We start from the raw sequence: 16,456 nt of genomic DNA, 5'->3' as shown, positions 1-16,456 counted from the left end.
TTTGACCATAGAGAAGAAGGTTTTAGATTAGTTTTAGCAAGTGTGCTTACCTTCCCTCTTGCACTTAACTCTTCATCCGCCAACAATAATCTACTCACATATGATAATTGAAATTTCTAATGCCAACATACCTCTGCCTTGACATGTTAATTGTTTACCTTTACCGCAAAAGTCGCAGTCAGAAACTTTCTACTTATGCTCATAAAAGTGTCGCTTGTGCGATTGAAAAGATATATGCGACTATGTGCTACAATTCAGCTTTCTTTTGGAAATAGATTTAGAAGCAATTGAAATAGAAAACGGCAAAAAAAAAAGAGAATGAAATCGAAAGCGCTCATACAAATGCGATGGCGTTATTGTTGCTGTTTATTTTTTTTACTAGGCCAAAACGCGAATTAAGTCACCAAAGCTGAGGCATACCAAATACGGGCGAGTCTACTAATAATCCATTTAATGATATTCAATGGCCCGTCTAATGATAAACAGCAGATGGATGAGAAGGAAAAAGAAAAGCCAAAAGCCAGCCACAGACCCTAGAATCTGGCACAGTCCATTTTGTCATAACTAAATGAAGTCACGTCCTCTGTCTCTCTCTCTCTCTCTCTCTCTCTCTGTCTGTCTCTGGACACAAGGGACGGCGACAGCAATTGCATGCCAATTATGCACACCTTACGGATAGGCTAAAATTTAAACATTTGCTTATATAAAATATGTAAGGAAAAAAAAAAAAAAAATCATATTCAAGCAGGCAAAGTGCTTACTAACTACGAAGGCGGGAAAGACTTCACTTTCGTTGACGACGACGTTCATGGAAATATGGTCAAGAAATTGTTGTACGTTTTGCATAAATTGTGCTTCGTTGTCTTCTGCCCATTGTTGTTGTTTGTGTTGCAGTGCTGCGTTTTGATTTTGAAACGTTTTTGGCTAGCCGGCGATCTCTAGCTACTAAAATTGGTCAATCGACTCGATTCGACGGTGTCCCCAAACTCACGCATACAATTTCGAAAAAGTATAAAATTGCATACAATTAATCACAAAGCAATTTCCATTCACAAAGCCAACAGCAGTGAGCTGGAACAACAGTGTTCGATTCCCCAAAAGGACTATCAATATCAATAAAATACAAACAAATCATTTTCCCCCCCAAATCAACTTGACCCGTTCCGGAGAAACATTCAGCAAAAATGTGCGCGAAATTCGTGTTATGCTCGTGGCCAGCTTTGTGTGAGCTGCTTTGGCTCTACCATCGCAGGATAATAGCGAAAAGGATTTAGTGAATATGCTGAATAAATTGGATAATGATGATTCAGTATCATTGTTTGGTGGCCTACGTATTGATCTTACCGAAACAGGACGTAGCTATAGTGCCAGCAAGGCTGTTGAATCGTTTGAGGATCGCGCTGAACGTTATTTGGATACCCATGAACTATCCCTTATGTTCTCTGGTGATGAGCAGGATGAGAATACCAAGAATGTTTAGAGTGGACGTGCCATGGAGGGTAAGTTATCGAAAGTCAGAGACATACAAACATTTGCATATTAAGCATTATATGAAAGTAAATTTGATTGCATGCTTGCCGGCGAAAGTTTAAAATTAGTGAAAAGCTTTCACTGAAGCTCTTAGTATAGTCTACTTTTGTGTGATTTGTATTTAATTGGATGTGTGTTTTCTTTATTTATTTAACTTATACAGAATCGTGCAGCAAGCACATGAAGAAAATGATGTTGCCACTGCTGTTGGCTTTGAAATTGAAGAAGGCTGTGGTCATCAAGGTTCTGTTCACCATCATCAAGTTCATTTCCCTCAAGGCTCTGGCCATCTCTTTCCTTGCCCTCATTTTGGCTGGTTAGAATGCGATGCAATTCATTGTAAATTGACATGGATTTAACAATTTTAATTTTTTTCAAAGGTGCCACCTTCTTCAAGGATTTGTTGGCTAAGAAGAAGGATCACATCACTACTGCCTACATCACGGGCAGCCCATTGAATGCCGATATTGTGCACTCCGACTGGAGCCAAAATGGTCAGGCTGCTGCCGCCGACTTAGCCTACAACCACTAAGGTCTGGCTCAACCCTTCTAAACAACCATAAAAATCAACTCCATTCATTCGACTTTATCCTCTTCTATCTCTTCGTTCCTTCTACTTTGATTTTCCTTTCCATTCTGCCGACATTTTCCTTTTCACATTCGTTGTAGTCAATAATTATTTAGTTGTATTTAGTTATTTAACTGCGACATACCAAAAAAAAAAAAAAAAAAAAGAAACACAAAAAAATGACAACCAACGGCCACCCCGACGAACCCAACCGACGACTTGGATAGTTCAGGACAATGCATATCGAATATTCTAATCATATTTGCGCCATATTTATTGTATCATCCACAAGCCACAATTTCTTAGCAGACTCAATATCACGTAACACACTCAGGTCCATCAAAATATGTCTGCTAAATGAAAGAGTATTTATTTACTAAGTATTTCTTATGATATTTTTACTTTGAATACTTTTAAAACTCTTCGTTTCCTAGAGAAAACCTGATTTATCAGGTCGTAAATTATATCGCGAAAATAGATTAACAAAATTAACACTAATTATTGTTAATTATTTATACACAGAGCCCTATCTATAATTTCTCCACAGTTTTCTCCTATCGCGCCTATGAAATGGATTGACCAAAAGCTATTTTTAGTATAAACAAAAATGGCAAGCAATTGCATCGATTGTGGTAAATTATATATGGTAACAGCCAATTGGGCATATCCAGTGGACGATAAAGAACCAGTATTGCAAGTTGAGTATACTCAAGAGCATGTGGAGGGCACACTTAATCCAAATTCTGGTCAATTGAAACGGTTTCCGGAAGGTCTACTTCAATGGGGCAATAAACTACGAAACAAGCTCGGCTACAAGACAACCCCTCAGACATCCCATCCATATCTCGGATTCAGGCGGATCGGACCACTATATCATATAGCTCCCATACAAACCCCAAAGTCACGAACAGTGACTTTTCTCAATAACTTCGTTATTTTCTGTTATTATCGTGAAACTTAATATTAGAGAGTTTATTACGCTTATAAACGACTGTGCCAAACAAATCATTTCCCCCCCAAATCAACTTGACCCGTTCCGGAAAATTATGGAGGCGGAAGTGGGCGTGGCAAAATATGAAAATATATATGTATACTCTGCGCGAATACTAAGCCAGTATACATACTAAATTTGGTGACTTTAGCTTTGTTTGTTTTTGATAAAATCAGTTCTGTTTGATTTGCGGGGGGCGGAAGTGGGCGTGGCAAAATTTTTAAATAGCCAGTTTCTGCGCGTCTATTAAACTAGTCAGAATACCAAATTTGATGTCGGTAGCTGTCATAGTTTTTAAGAAAATCAGTTTTATGTTAATTCTGGGGGGCGGAAGGGGGCGTGGCAAAAAGTTTAAACAATTAGTTTCTGCGCGCCAACTAAACGAGTATATAAACCAAATTTGATGTCTCTAGCTGTTATACTTTTTTAAGAAAAACAGTTTTATGTGATTCCTGGGGGCGTAAGGGGGCGTGGCCGAAATTCCTTCTTTCTGCCTGTTACATACATTTTGACGACTTTAATATACCATTTCACACTATGGGTGTATGGTATAAAAAGAGAAATTATTAATGATTGGCATTCAGAAATTTAGTTTGATTTGAGTATCAGGTCTGCGAACAATTTAACTTGACACTTACACTGCTGGGATAACAGTGTTCCGAAGTCTGGTCTTAAATCCGGTTTTAGTCTCCCATTGCAAATTGCAAAATTTCAATGAAAATTACATAACTTTCACTCACAACAATGACGGCGATGATGATGCCCCGATGACCGACAGTTGATGACGACGACGATGAAGACTACTACGTCAATGAATGAGTTAAAGTCGAGTTACAGTCCACCGACACCGCTTCCGCCGCACCTCTTGAAATGCCTGAAGCCTATGCAGGAGAATTTATGTTGCCGCATTTTTTTGTTGTACCTTTCACTATGCTAATTGGCGAAGCAAGTAAATCATTGTACAAACCAAAAAAAAAAAAATAAATAGCCGCCCATAGAAATACACTATATTTTCGAACATGTGTTATCCCACTTTTATTTCAAAATTTGTATACCGTTAAAAAAAAATATATGTATAAATATCAAAATATATTATTTCTCTTTACTTTACAGTAATAGAATTATGTAGTAATTCTATATTAAATTAAAATATATTATTTGATTGCTTGCCCAGTTTAGGGGCAAAACTGAAATTACTATATAATTCTATATGATATTTAATTAAAATATATTATTTGATTGCTTGCCCAGTTTATGGACAAAACTGAAATGTTATTTTCCAGAAATGGAACTTCAAACGATGACATCTGCTCCTTATAAACTCGACACTTTCAGAGTCCATCCAAATAACATTTCGACAAATTTTGGTTACATTTTTTTCCGCACATGGATCTAATTCATCTTTGCTTACCATAGCCCACTTGTCGGTATCCAAACCAATATTTTGTTTTTCTAGAAGGTCGAATATTTCTTCGAAACAATTGTGATTTCATTTTCCACTTCAGACGATGGAGCTCTGGGCTTTATCTCGCATCTGCCCATACCGCAAGATTCGCGCAACGAGTCTGATGCGCTTTGATTCATTGCCACTTTTTCGCTAAGTTTGCAAAATTTGTAGTATTCATTTATATTGAATCTGACTTACACGTACCTATCTGAAGCCGGATCTCCACTTTCCAAAGACTCGTTACTTGAACCAAAATCGAGATCAACTTCTGACCAGTTCACATCAGCATCATCTGTAGTTACAGTCAATTTACTTATAAGGCAAGGCTCGGGTGTCTCATCGGCCTATCCTTATGCCCGCAGCATTGACACTGATGCCCAAGAATTGGCCTATGCTGGCCAACAGCAACAGGAGCAACAATAAGCAGTTCTTCTTTTGGTCAGGCCACCAATAGCCAAATATGTGCCTTGGTTTTGAATCCGTAGCCTGTAGTAATTTATTCGAAGAGTAATTAACTTAACTAGCTTATTGTATTACAAACACAAAAAAATTAAAAAAAACACGACACACAACTTTATTGTATGATAATAAATCAAGCAAAAAGCAAAGTATTTTTCCTCAAATTTGTCCCAAGATTTTCGTATCTATCTACCTTAGTTAAGTCATGTGAGTGTGTGTGATGTTGTTGGTCGTTTAGACCATAATCAAATAGATTATATTTACCTGTGTTTGGCATAACTTTCTCGTGCCAATCACTGCTTAATAGAAATACCAGCAACTATGCACACTCAACTCAAGTTAAGTCAACTTAACTCAACTGGTTGGGCGACAAATATTTGGAACTTTATCACATGGACACGACCCTTAAACAAGTTTCTTGTGGCAATTAAGACTTGTGGCAGGTTCTGCTTGAGTGTCGACTGCCACCAAGAATTGATATGCTTTGACCATAGGGAAGAAGGTTTTAGATTAGTTTTAGCAAGTGTGCTTACCTTCCCTCTTGCACTTAACTCTTCATCCGCCAACAACAATCTACTCACATATGATAATTGAAATTTCTAATGCCAACATACCTGTGCCTTGACATGTTAATTGTTTACCTTTACCGCACAAGTCGCAGTCAGAAACTTTCTACTTATGCTCATAAAAGTGTCGCTTGTGCGATTGATATATGCGACTATGTGCTACAATTCAGCTTTCTTTTGGAAATAGATTAAGAAGCAATTGAAATAGAAAACGGCAAAAAAAAGAGAATGAAATCGAAAGCGCTCATACAAATGCGATGGCGTTATTGTTGCTGTTTATTTTTTTACTAGGCCAAAACGCGCATTAAGTCACCAAAGCTGAGGCATACCAAATACGGGCGAGTCTACTAATAATCCCTTTAATGATATTCAATGGCCCGTCTAATGATAAACAGCAGATGGATGAGAAGGAAAAAGAAAAGCCAAAAGCCAGCCACAGACCCTAGAATCTGGCACAGTCCATTTTGTCATAACTAAATGAAGTCACGTCCTCTGTCTCTCTCTCTCTCTCTCTCTCTGTCTGTCTCTGGACACAAGGGACGGCGACAGCAATTGCATGCCAATTATGCACACCTTACGGATAGGCTAAAATTGGGACATTTGCTTATATAAAATATGTAAGGAAAAAAAAAACAAAAATCATATTCAAGCAGTCAAAGTGCATACTAACTATGAAGGCGTGAAAGACTTCACTTTCGTTGACGACGACGTTCATGGAAATATGGTCAAGAAATTGTTGTACGTTTTGCATAAATTGTGCTTCGTTGTCTTCTGCCCATTGTTGTTGTATGTGTTGGAGTGCTGCGTTTTGATTTTGAAACGTTTTTGGCTAGCCGGCGATCTCTAGCTACTAAAATTGGTCAATCGACTCGATTCGACGGTGTCCCCAAACTCACGCATACAATTTCGAAAAAGTATAAAATTGCATACAATTAATCACAAAGCAATTTCCATTCACAAAGCCAACAGCAGTGAGCTGGAACAACAGTGTTCGATTCCCCAAAAGGACTATCAATATCAATAAAATACAAACAAATCATTTTCCCCCCAAATCAACTTGACCCGTTCCGGAGAAACATTCAGCAAAAATGTGCGCGAAATTCGTGTTATGCTCGTGGCCAGCTTTGTGTGCGGTGCTTTGGCTCTACCATCGCAGGATAATAGCGAAAAGGATTTAGTGAATATGATGAATAAATTGGATAATGATGATTCAGTATCATTGTTTAGTGGTCTACGTATTGATCTTACCGAAACAGGACGTAGCTATAGTGCAAAGCTGTTGAATCGTTTGAGGATCGCGCTGAACGTTATTTGGAAACCCATGAACTATACCTTTCGTTCTCTGGTGATGAGCAGGATGAGAATACCGAGAATGTTTAGAGTGGACGTGCCATGGAGGGTAAGTTATCGAAAGTCAGAGACATACAAACATTTGCATATTAAGCATTATATGAAAGTAAATTTGATTGCATGCTTGCCGGCGAAAGTTTAAAATTAGTGAAAAGCTTTCACTGAAGCTCTTAGTATAGTCTACTTTTGTGTGATTTGTATTTAATTGGATGTGTGTTTTCTTAATTTATTTAACTTATACAGAATCGTGCAGCAAGCACATGAAGTAAATGCTGTTGCCACTGCTGTTGGCTTTGAAATTGAAGAAGGCTGTGGTCATCAAGGTTCTGTTCACCATCATCAAGTTCATTTCCCTCAAGGCTCTGGCCATCTCTTTCCTTGCCCTCATTTTGGCTGGTTAGAATGCGATGCAATTCATTGTAAATTGACATGGATTTAACAATTTTAATTTTTTTCAAAGGTGCCACCTTCTTCAAGGATTTGTTGGCTAAGAAGAAGGATCACATCACTACTGCCTACATCACGGGTAGCCCATTGAATGCCGATATTGTGCACTCCGACTAGAGCCAAAATGGTCAGGCTGCTGCCGCCGACTTAGCCTACAACCACTAAGGTCTGGCTCAACCCTTCTAAACAACCATAAAAATCAACTCCATTCATTTGACTTTATCCTCTTCTATCTCTTCGTTCCTTCTACTTTGATTTTCCTTTCCATTCTGCCGACATTTTCCTTTTCACATTCGTTGTAGTCGATAATTATTTAGTTGTATTTACTTATTTAACTGCGACATACCAAAAAAAAAAAAAAAAAAGAAACACAAAAAATGACAACCAACGGCCACCCCGACGAACCCAACCGACGACTTGGATAGTTCAGGACAATGCATATCGAATATTCTAATCATATTTGCGCCATATTTATTGTATCATCCACAAGCCACAATTTCTTAGCAGACTCAATATCACGTAACACACTCAGGTCCATCAAAATATGTCTGCTAAATGAAAGAGTATTTATTTACTAAGTATTTCTTATGATATTTTTACTTTGAATACTTTTAAAACTCTTCGTTTCCTAGAGAAAACCTGATTTATCAGATTCGTAAATAAATACATTTTAACGTCGTAAATTATATCGCGAAAATAGATTAACAAAATTAACACTAATTATTGTTAATTATTTATACACAGAGCCCTATCTATAATTTCTCCACAGTTTTCTCCTATCGCGCCTATGAAATGGATTGACCAAAAGCTATTTTTAGTATAAACAAAAATGGCAAGCAATTGCATTGATTGTGGTAAATTATATATGAAAATCGCGCTTATTGACGCGTTTCTGGTAACAGCCAATTGGGCATATCCAGTGGACGATAAAGAACCAGTATTGCAAGTTGAGTATACTCAAGAGCATGTGGAGGGCACACTTAATCCAAATTCTGGTCAATTGAAACGGTTTCCGGAAGGTCTACTTCAATGGGGCAATAAATTACGAAACAAGCTCGGCTACAAGACAACCCCTCAGACATCCCATCCATATCTCGTATTCAGGCGGATCGGACCACTATATCATATAGCTCCCATACAAACCCCAAAGTCACGAACAGTGACTTTTCTCAATAACTTCGTTATTTTCTGTTATTATCGTGAAACTTAATATAAGAGAGTTTATTACGCTTATAAACGACTGTGCCAAACAAATCATTTTCCCCCCAAATCAACTTGACCCGTTCCGGAAAAACATTCAGCAAAAATGTGCGCGAAATTCGTTTGTGTTATGCTCGTGGCCAGCTTTGTGTGCGGTGCTTTGGCTCTACCATCGCAGGATAATAGCGAAAAGGATTTAGTGAATATGCTGAATAAATTGGATAATGATGATTCATTATCATTGTTTGGTGGCCTACGTATTAATCTTACCGAAACATGACGTAGCTATAGTGCCAGCAAGGCTGTTGAATCGTTTGAGGATCGCGCTGAACGTTATTTGGAAAGCCATAAACTATACCTTTAGTTCTCTGGTGCGCTTATTGTCGCGTTTCTGGTAATAGCCAATTGGGCATATCCATTGGACGATAAAGAACCAGTATTGCAAGTTGAGTATACTCAAGAGCATGTAGAGGGCACACTTGATCCAAATTCTGGTCAATTGAAACGGTTTCCGGAAGGTCTACTTCAATGGGGCAATAAATTCCGAAACACCTACAGAACCACCTACAGAACCTACTCAACCGGTGCAGTGACTACCTCAACCGCTTTGCCAACAATTGCCAACTAAGCCCCCAAAACAATTGATTCAAGAACATTTTTTATACCCTTGCAAAAAGGGTATATTAATTTTGGTCAAAAGTGTGCAACGGATAGAACGAAGCATCTCCGACCATACAAAGTATATATATTCTTTATCAGCACGAAAAGACAAGTTCAACTGGCCATGTCCGTCCGTCCGTCCGTCCGTCTGGATCAACGCAAACTCCTCCTAGACCGTAAGAGCTACAGAGCTGAAATTTTGCACGTAGGCTTGTATATTCTGCAGGGGTTGTATGTCTCGGATTCAGGCGGATCGGACCACTATATCATATAGCTCCCATACAAACCCCAAAGTCACGAAGTGACTTTTCTCAATAACTTCGTTATTTTCTGTGTTATTATCGTGAAACTTAATATTAGAGAGTTTATTACGCTTATAAACGACTGTGCCAAACAAATCATTTTCCCCCAAATCAACTTGACCCGTTCCGGAAAAACATTCAGCAAAAATGTGCGCGAAATTCGTTTGTGTTATGCTCGTGGCCAGCTTTGTGTGCGGTACTTTGGCTCTACCATCGCAGGATAATAGCGAAAAGGATTTAGTGAATATGCTGAATAAATTGGATAATGATGATTCAGTATCATTGTTTGGTGGCCTACGCATTGATCGTACCGAAACAGGACGTAGCTTTGGTGCCAGCAATGCTGTTGAATCGTTTGAGGATCGTGCTGAACGTTATTTGGAAACCCATTAACTTAACCTTTCGTTCTCTGGTGATGAGCAGGATGAGAATACCGAGAATGTTTAGAGTGGACGTGCCATGGAGGGTAAGTTATCGAAAGTCAGAGACATACAAACATTTGCATATTAAGCATTATATAAAAGTAAATTTGATTGCATGCTTGCCGGCGTAAGTTTAAAATTAGTGAAAAGCTTTCAATGAAGCTCTTAGTATAGTCCACTTTTTGTGTGATTTGTATATAATTGGATGTGTGTTTTCTTAATTTATTCAACTTATACAGAATCGCGCAGCAAGAAGAAAATGCTGTTGCCACTGATGTTGGCTTTGAAATTGAAGAAGGCTGTGGTCATCAAGGTTCTGTTCACCATCATCAAGTTCATTTCCCTCAAGGCTCTGGCCATCTCTTTCCTTGCCCTCATTTTGGCTGGTTAGAATGCGATACAATTCATTATAATTGACATGGATTTAACAATTTTAATTTTTTTCAAAGGTGCCACCTTCTTCAAGGATTTGTTGGCTAAGAAGAAGGATCACATCACTACTGCCTACATCACGGGCAGCCCATTGAATGCCGATATTGTGCACTCCGACTGGAGCCAAAATGGTCAGGCTGCTGCCGCCGACTTAGCCTACAACCACTAAGGTCTGGCTCAACCCTTCTAAACAACCATAAAAATCAACTCCATTCATTTGACTTTATCCTCTTCTATCTCTTCGTTCCTTCTACTTTGATTTTCCTTTCCACCCTGCCGACACTTTCCTTTTCACATTCGTTGTAGTCAATAATTATTTAGTTGTATTTAGTTAGTTAACTGCGACATACCAAAAAAAAAAAAAAAAAAAAAACAAAAAAATGACAACCAACGGCCACCCCGACGAACTCAACCGACGACTTGAATAGCTCAGGACAATGCATATCGAATATTCTAATCATATTTGCGCCATATTTATTTATTTATTTATTTATTTATTTATTTATTTACGTCAACTAACACAGCAGTCGACGAAAAAGCTTAAGCTAAAGACAGATAGTAATTAAATGAAGAAGGTAGCTTAGCTTTATACACAACTAAACATCCCCAGCCCGGTGGAGGTGTTTTATTTGCACAAGGTGCCAGCTATGCCCCGATTCACAGTCAATGTGGCCAGGGATGAGTTGCAGCCAATCCAAGTCCAGAATATTTTCATTGGTTTCGCTGTAGATGATTAAAAAGTATAGCGCAAAGAGAAGTGACAGAAAGATGAGGAGAGATAAGGTGAGAAAGGTTGTTAAAAGATTGGCAAAGAACACGAAAGAGGTTCGTGAAGAGAGTAGTTAGTCAGACATCTACTAAGGTGAATAGGAAAAAAGTTTCTGGTCCGACGTGAGGGAACACAAAAATACAGCGTATCTAGTAAATTCGTAGAAAAGACTTCGCCGTTGACTAGTTTATGGAGAAAGAGAATGCCAAAAACAAGCCTACGGTTATAAAGTGAAGGAAGATTAATAAGAAGAACTCTGTCAGAATAAGAAGGTAGGCGAAGACCCGGGTCCCAATTTAGACCGCGTAGCGCAAACTTAAGGAATTGCTTCTGTACCGATTTAATACTACGCTGGTGAACATCATATTGCGGGTTCCACACTGGCGAGCAATATTCTAGAGTAGGGCGAACTAACGAAGTGTATAAAACCTTTGTTACATAGGGATCATCAAATTCTTTGGCCCAACGTTTAATGAGGCCGAGAAGGCTGCTTGCACTGTTGACAATTGAAGAAATACGAACATTAAATGAAAATTTAGGGTCAAACATAACGCCTAAGTCTTTGAATGACGGAGCGGAGACAAACGACTGAAAGTCATAAAAGAACACTTAGAGGCATTAAGGTGTAATTTATTAACGTGGCACCAATCACAGAACGCATCGAGATCTGATTGCAAGTACTGTTGGAAAGAAGGATCATTATAGGAATAACAAATCTTGACGTCATCCGCAAACATGAGCACGCGTGAATGAGTCAAGGCCAAAGGAAAATCATTTATAAACAATGTAAATAATAGTGGGCCCAGATGACTGCCTTGGGTTACACCTGACGTAACTCGAACAGTTTTAGATATCGAGGAACGAAAAGACACCTTTTGGGTTCTGCCAATAAGATACGACTTTAACCAACCCAATAATTTTTGGTAAAAAACCCATGATGTTAAGTTTCGCGAGAAGCAAAGAATGATCAACCGTATCAAAGCCTTACTGAAGTCAGTATAAATAACATCAGTTTGACACTTTTTACGGAAGCCATGGTGTACTAGGGTAGTCAATTCTAAAAGGTTGGTAAGCGACGAACGACCTTTCATGAAACCATGCTGGCAAGGAGAAATAGTGGATCTGGATAGATGTTGAAGGGAAGACGTAATAATTTTCTCAAACAGTTTAGGTATTGCCGAAAGTTTGGCAATGCCACGGTAGTTGGAAACATCCGATTTGCTACCCTTTTTAAAAAGCGGAATAATAAATGACTCCTTCCAAATATCAGGAAATCTACAAGTCTCACTCGATATAAAGAATAACCGAGCTAAAGGCTTAGATAGGGAAATCGAACACATTTTAAGGATGCAACTAGGTATATCATCAGGCCCGGGAATGAAGGAAGACTTCATAGATGACAAGCTAGAGAGAATACAGTCTTCAGTAATACTGGGAAAAAACATACAATTTAAATGTGGGATTGAAAAGGGATAGGGTGTGGGATCCCAAACAGTAGTAGAATATGTCGACTGAAAAAATGTAGCAAAACAGATCTGCAATATCTAAATCATTATTAGCAGACTGGTCGTTAAGTCTGAAGGTGGAAGGTAGGACATTAGAGCGTCTTTTGGAATTGACAAAGTTGTAAAATCTTTTGGGGTTATTATAAAATTCAGCCTTACAGCGAACGAGATAATTGTTGTAGCATTGAGTATTTAAAAGACAAAATTGAGATTTGGCTATACAATAATTTGCATAGTCAAGTCGCGAACCAGTTTTTTTAAATCTTTTAAAATATTTAGTGTTACGAAGATTAGAGAGCCTACGTGTGAACCAGGCTGGCGAGCTGGAGACGGTAGAGACATTCACAGAAACTTCACTGCACAATCTATATCGTAGCACTCAAATAGAAACGACCAATCAAAAGAAAATAATAGGGCTGTTAAGAAGATTGAAATTTGTTTTACGAAAACATCTACGACGAGAATTTGAGATGTTTTTAAATAAATTAGTAACGGAATTGTAAGAAATAGTAACTTCAATGGTAGGATGATAAGGATCTTCAGGTTTCACTAGTGGCTGTGTTTGCGATACAGCACTAACAGTGGGATCAGAGACAAAAACAAGATCAAGGATTCTTTTAGAACAGTTAAGGAAAGAATTCAACTGATATAGTGGACATTCAAGTAGGCTATCAAGAAAAACATGTTGAGATGAAGGAATTAAGAAAGATAGATTATCATCAACAAGCCAAGAAATATTAGGCAAGTTAAAATCACCTAAAACTATAAGAACATCACGATCTTTAAGACGACCAAAAATAGTTCGTAAAGCATCAGCATGGTGCACGTAGATCATGATTTCAGAAGCTGGAGGAATATATGAACAAGAGATATATAGGCTAAAGTTAGAACATGTAACTTCGACGCAAATAAACTCAACACCTAAGGGGAGATCAATCGGAACCACACTTGAAGACAGATTCGAGTTTACAGCAATGAGTACTCCACCGCCACGACGACCAACACGATCAAGCCTATAAGAAATAAAATTATTAGAAAGAATTTCATTATCTAAAACAGAGGAGTTAAGCCAAGTTTCAGAGAAAGCTAATATGTCAGCCGAAAAGGTTTGGCTATCACAGAAAAGGTTCGACAGCTTGGTAAGAAGTCCTCTTACATTTTGATAATGAATGCAAAGACTAGACGTTATTAGTTTTTTGAAGCAGAAGATAAAGTAGGAAGGTGGACAGGCAACGGACGAGAGCGCTTATTGGGCGCAAACTCGTGTACAACTAGGCCCTCTGGCCAAAAATTAGGGTCAACCATAGCAGAGAAGTACTCATTTGGTACTGTAATTTTAAAAGAGGAGATTTCGCGAGGCCTACAAAACTTAAACTTTTAAAATATGCCTTAGCAAGGCAAATATTACCAATGTAAGCGGCTACAGACGACTCAGAAGTATCTGGAGCAAGCCTAGAAATAAATAATTGTTTGCGATGAGGCACTACAGTTAGTGGAGGCGGAGGAGCATTGGGATCCGCAAGTGATTGAGAGCCGGCATGATCCTGTGATTGATCAGAGTTCCCGTGAGGGATAGATTGAGGTACACCAGGGCTTGTAATGGGTACTTCAATCTGAAAAGAAGAGCATAAAGAGGGACAAGAAGATGGTGTAGGCGAAAGTAAAATCGGAGAGGAAGTAATAGAGAGAGCTGGCGACTGCTTTATTGTATCATCCACAAGCCACAATTTCTTAGCAGACTAAATATCACGTAACACACTCAGGTCCATTAAAATATGTCTGCTAAATGAAAGAGTATTTATTTACTAAGTATTTGTTATGATATTTTTAATAGCAATTGATTAAAAATGATTCATGAAAAGAAAACAAAATTCTTTGAATACTTTTAAAACTCTTCGTTACCTAGAGAAAACCTGATTTATCAGATTCGTAAATAAATACATTTTAACGTCGTAAATTATATCGCAAAAATAGATTAACAAAATTAACACTAATTATTGATTAATTATTTATACACACAGCCCTATCTATAATTTCTCCACAGTTTTCTCCTATCGCGCCTATAAAATGGATTGACCAAAAGTTATTTTTAGTATAAACAAAAATGGCAAGAAATTGCATCGATTGTGGTAAATTATATATGAAAATCGCGCTTATTGTCGCGTTCCTGGTAACAGCCAATTGGGCATATCCAGTGGACGATAAAGAACCAGTATTGCAAGTTGAGTATACTCAAGAGCATGTGGAGCATGGTCTACTTCAATGGGGCAATAAATTACGAAACAAGCTCGGCTACAAGACAACCCCTCAGACATCCAATCCACCTACAGAACCACCTACAGAACCTACTCAACCGGTGCAGTGACTAACTCAACCGCTTTGCCAACAATTGCCAACTAAGCCCCCAAAACAATTGATTCAAGAACATTTTTTATTCCCTTGCAAAAAGGGTATATTAATTTTGGTCAGAAGTGTGCAACGCATAAAACGAAGCATCTCCGACCATACAAAGTATATATATTCTTGATCAGCACGACGAGACGAGTTCAACTAGCCATGTCCGTGCGTCCGTCCGTCCGTCTGGATCAACGCAAACTCCTCCTAGACCTTAAGAGCTACAGAGCTGAAATTTTGCACGTAGGCTTGTATATACTCCAGGGGTTGTATATCTCGGATTCAGGCGTTTTTGTCCACTATATCATATAGCTCCCATACAAACCCCAAAGTCACGAACAGTGACTTTTCTCAACAACTTCGTTATTTTCTGTGTTATTATCGTGAAACTTAATATTAGAGAGTTTATTTCGCTTATAAACGACTGTGCCAAATTTGATCAAGATCGGATGACTATATCATAAAGCTCCCATAGATACGATCGGGCGAAAACAGTGACTTTTGTAAATAACTTCGTTACTTTTAACGTTATTGTTTTCAAATTAAACGTTTCTTAATTTAATATATCTGTTAATGACTATGTCGAATTTGATAAAGATCGGGTGACTATATCATATAGCTCCCATAGAAACGATCGGTGGAAAACAATGACTTTGATCAATATCTTCGTTATTTCCTATGATTGTAGGCCATTCTTTCGCAAACATTAACCATTGATAGCTAATAGGTAAGGAAAGAGTTACCAAAAAAGTTGCAAGGCTATACAAACTTTAACGCGGTCGAAGTTAGCCCCGGCCCTCTGGTTATTTTTAACTTATTCATCAAATCCATGAAATAAAGATAAACTCTCTTAAGGCATGATAATTCAGGATCCTTGGCAATAATTTTCTAAGGTAATAGAACACAGCCGCATTATGCTTCAAGATGTAATCCTTACATAAACAAAGCCCACGCGGCAAACGAAATGGACCATGACGTGCTGCAAAACAAAGACAAGAAACACAAGGAAACGCTTTTTGATATAGGCGAGCGACACGAAAGTAAAGAAAAAAAGCAACGAAAAAAAAAATACCGCGATCCTGTCCTGAGGCGTTAGTGCAATTTTTGCTTGTTGCGCAATTTACAACACTGAATTTTTAAACACTGGATACGATCCGTTATGGGAGAGTACTTTTATTTTTCCATTTATTGGTGCTTAATTAATAAAAACTATGTTAATCAAAATACCTTAATGAATTATTTTTAAATATTTTAATTAAAGACATTTTCTCATGCTTTATCTATTATGAGAAAGACTCAGAAAAGTCTGCAAGCTAATCGCGACTTTATTATTTTGAGCTTTGGTGAGGGTATAAACATTTTATTATGGAGGCAATGTTAAAGAACGTTATTCTAGCAATCGTGCCCTCTACCT

General features: G+C 38.1%; 3 pseudogenes; all 3 read left to right on the top strand.

Annotated features, from left to right (window-relative positions):
* The first annotated feature begins 1,184 nt into the window (after window positions 1-1,184).
* LOC137574922 (uncharacterized) lies at window positions 1,185-2,083 on the top strand (annotated as a pseudogene).
* Window positions 2,084-6,649: 4,566 nt separating this feature from the next.
* On the top strand, window positions 6,650-7,544 carry LOC137574921 (uncharacterized; annotated as a pseudogene).
* A 2,123-nt stretch (window positions 7,545-9,667) lies between these two features.
* Window positions 9,668-10,564, top strand: LOC137574920 (uncharacterized; annotated as a pseudogene).
* The last annotated feature ends 5,892 nt before the right edge of the window (window positions 10,565-16,456 follow it).

This window comes from Drosophila tropicalis, unplaced genomic scaffold (genome assembly GCF_018151085.1).
Source record: "Drosophila tropicalis isolate 14030-0801.00 unplaced genomic scaffold, ASM1815108v1 contig_501, whole genome shotgun sequence".
NCBI lineage: Eukaryota > Metazoa > Arthropoda > Insecta > Diptera > Drosophilidae > Drosophila > Drosophila tropicalis.
Note: the sequence above shows the minus strand (reverse complement) of the source record. Positions and strands in the feature narration are given on the sequence as shown.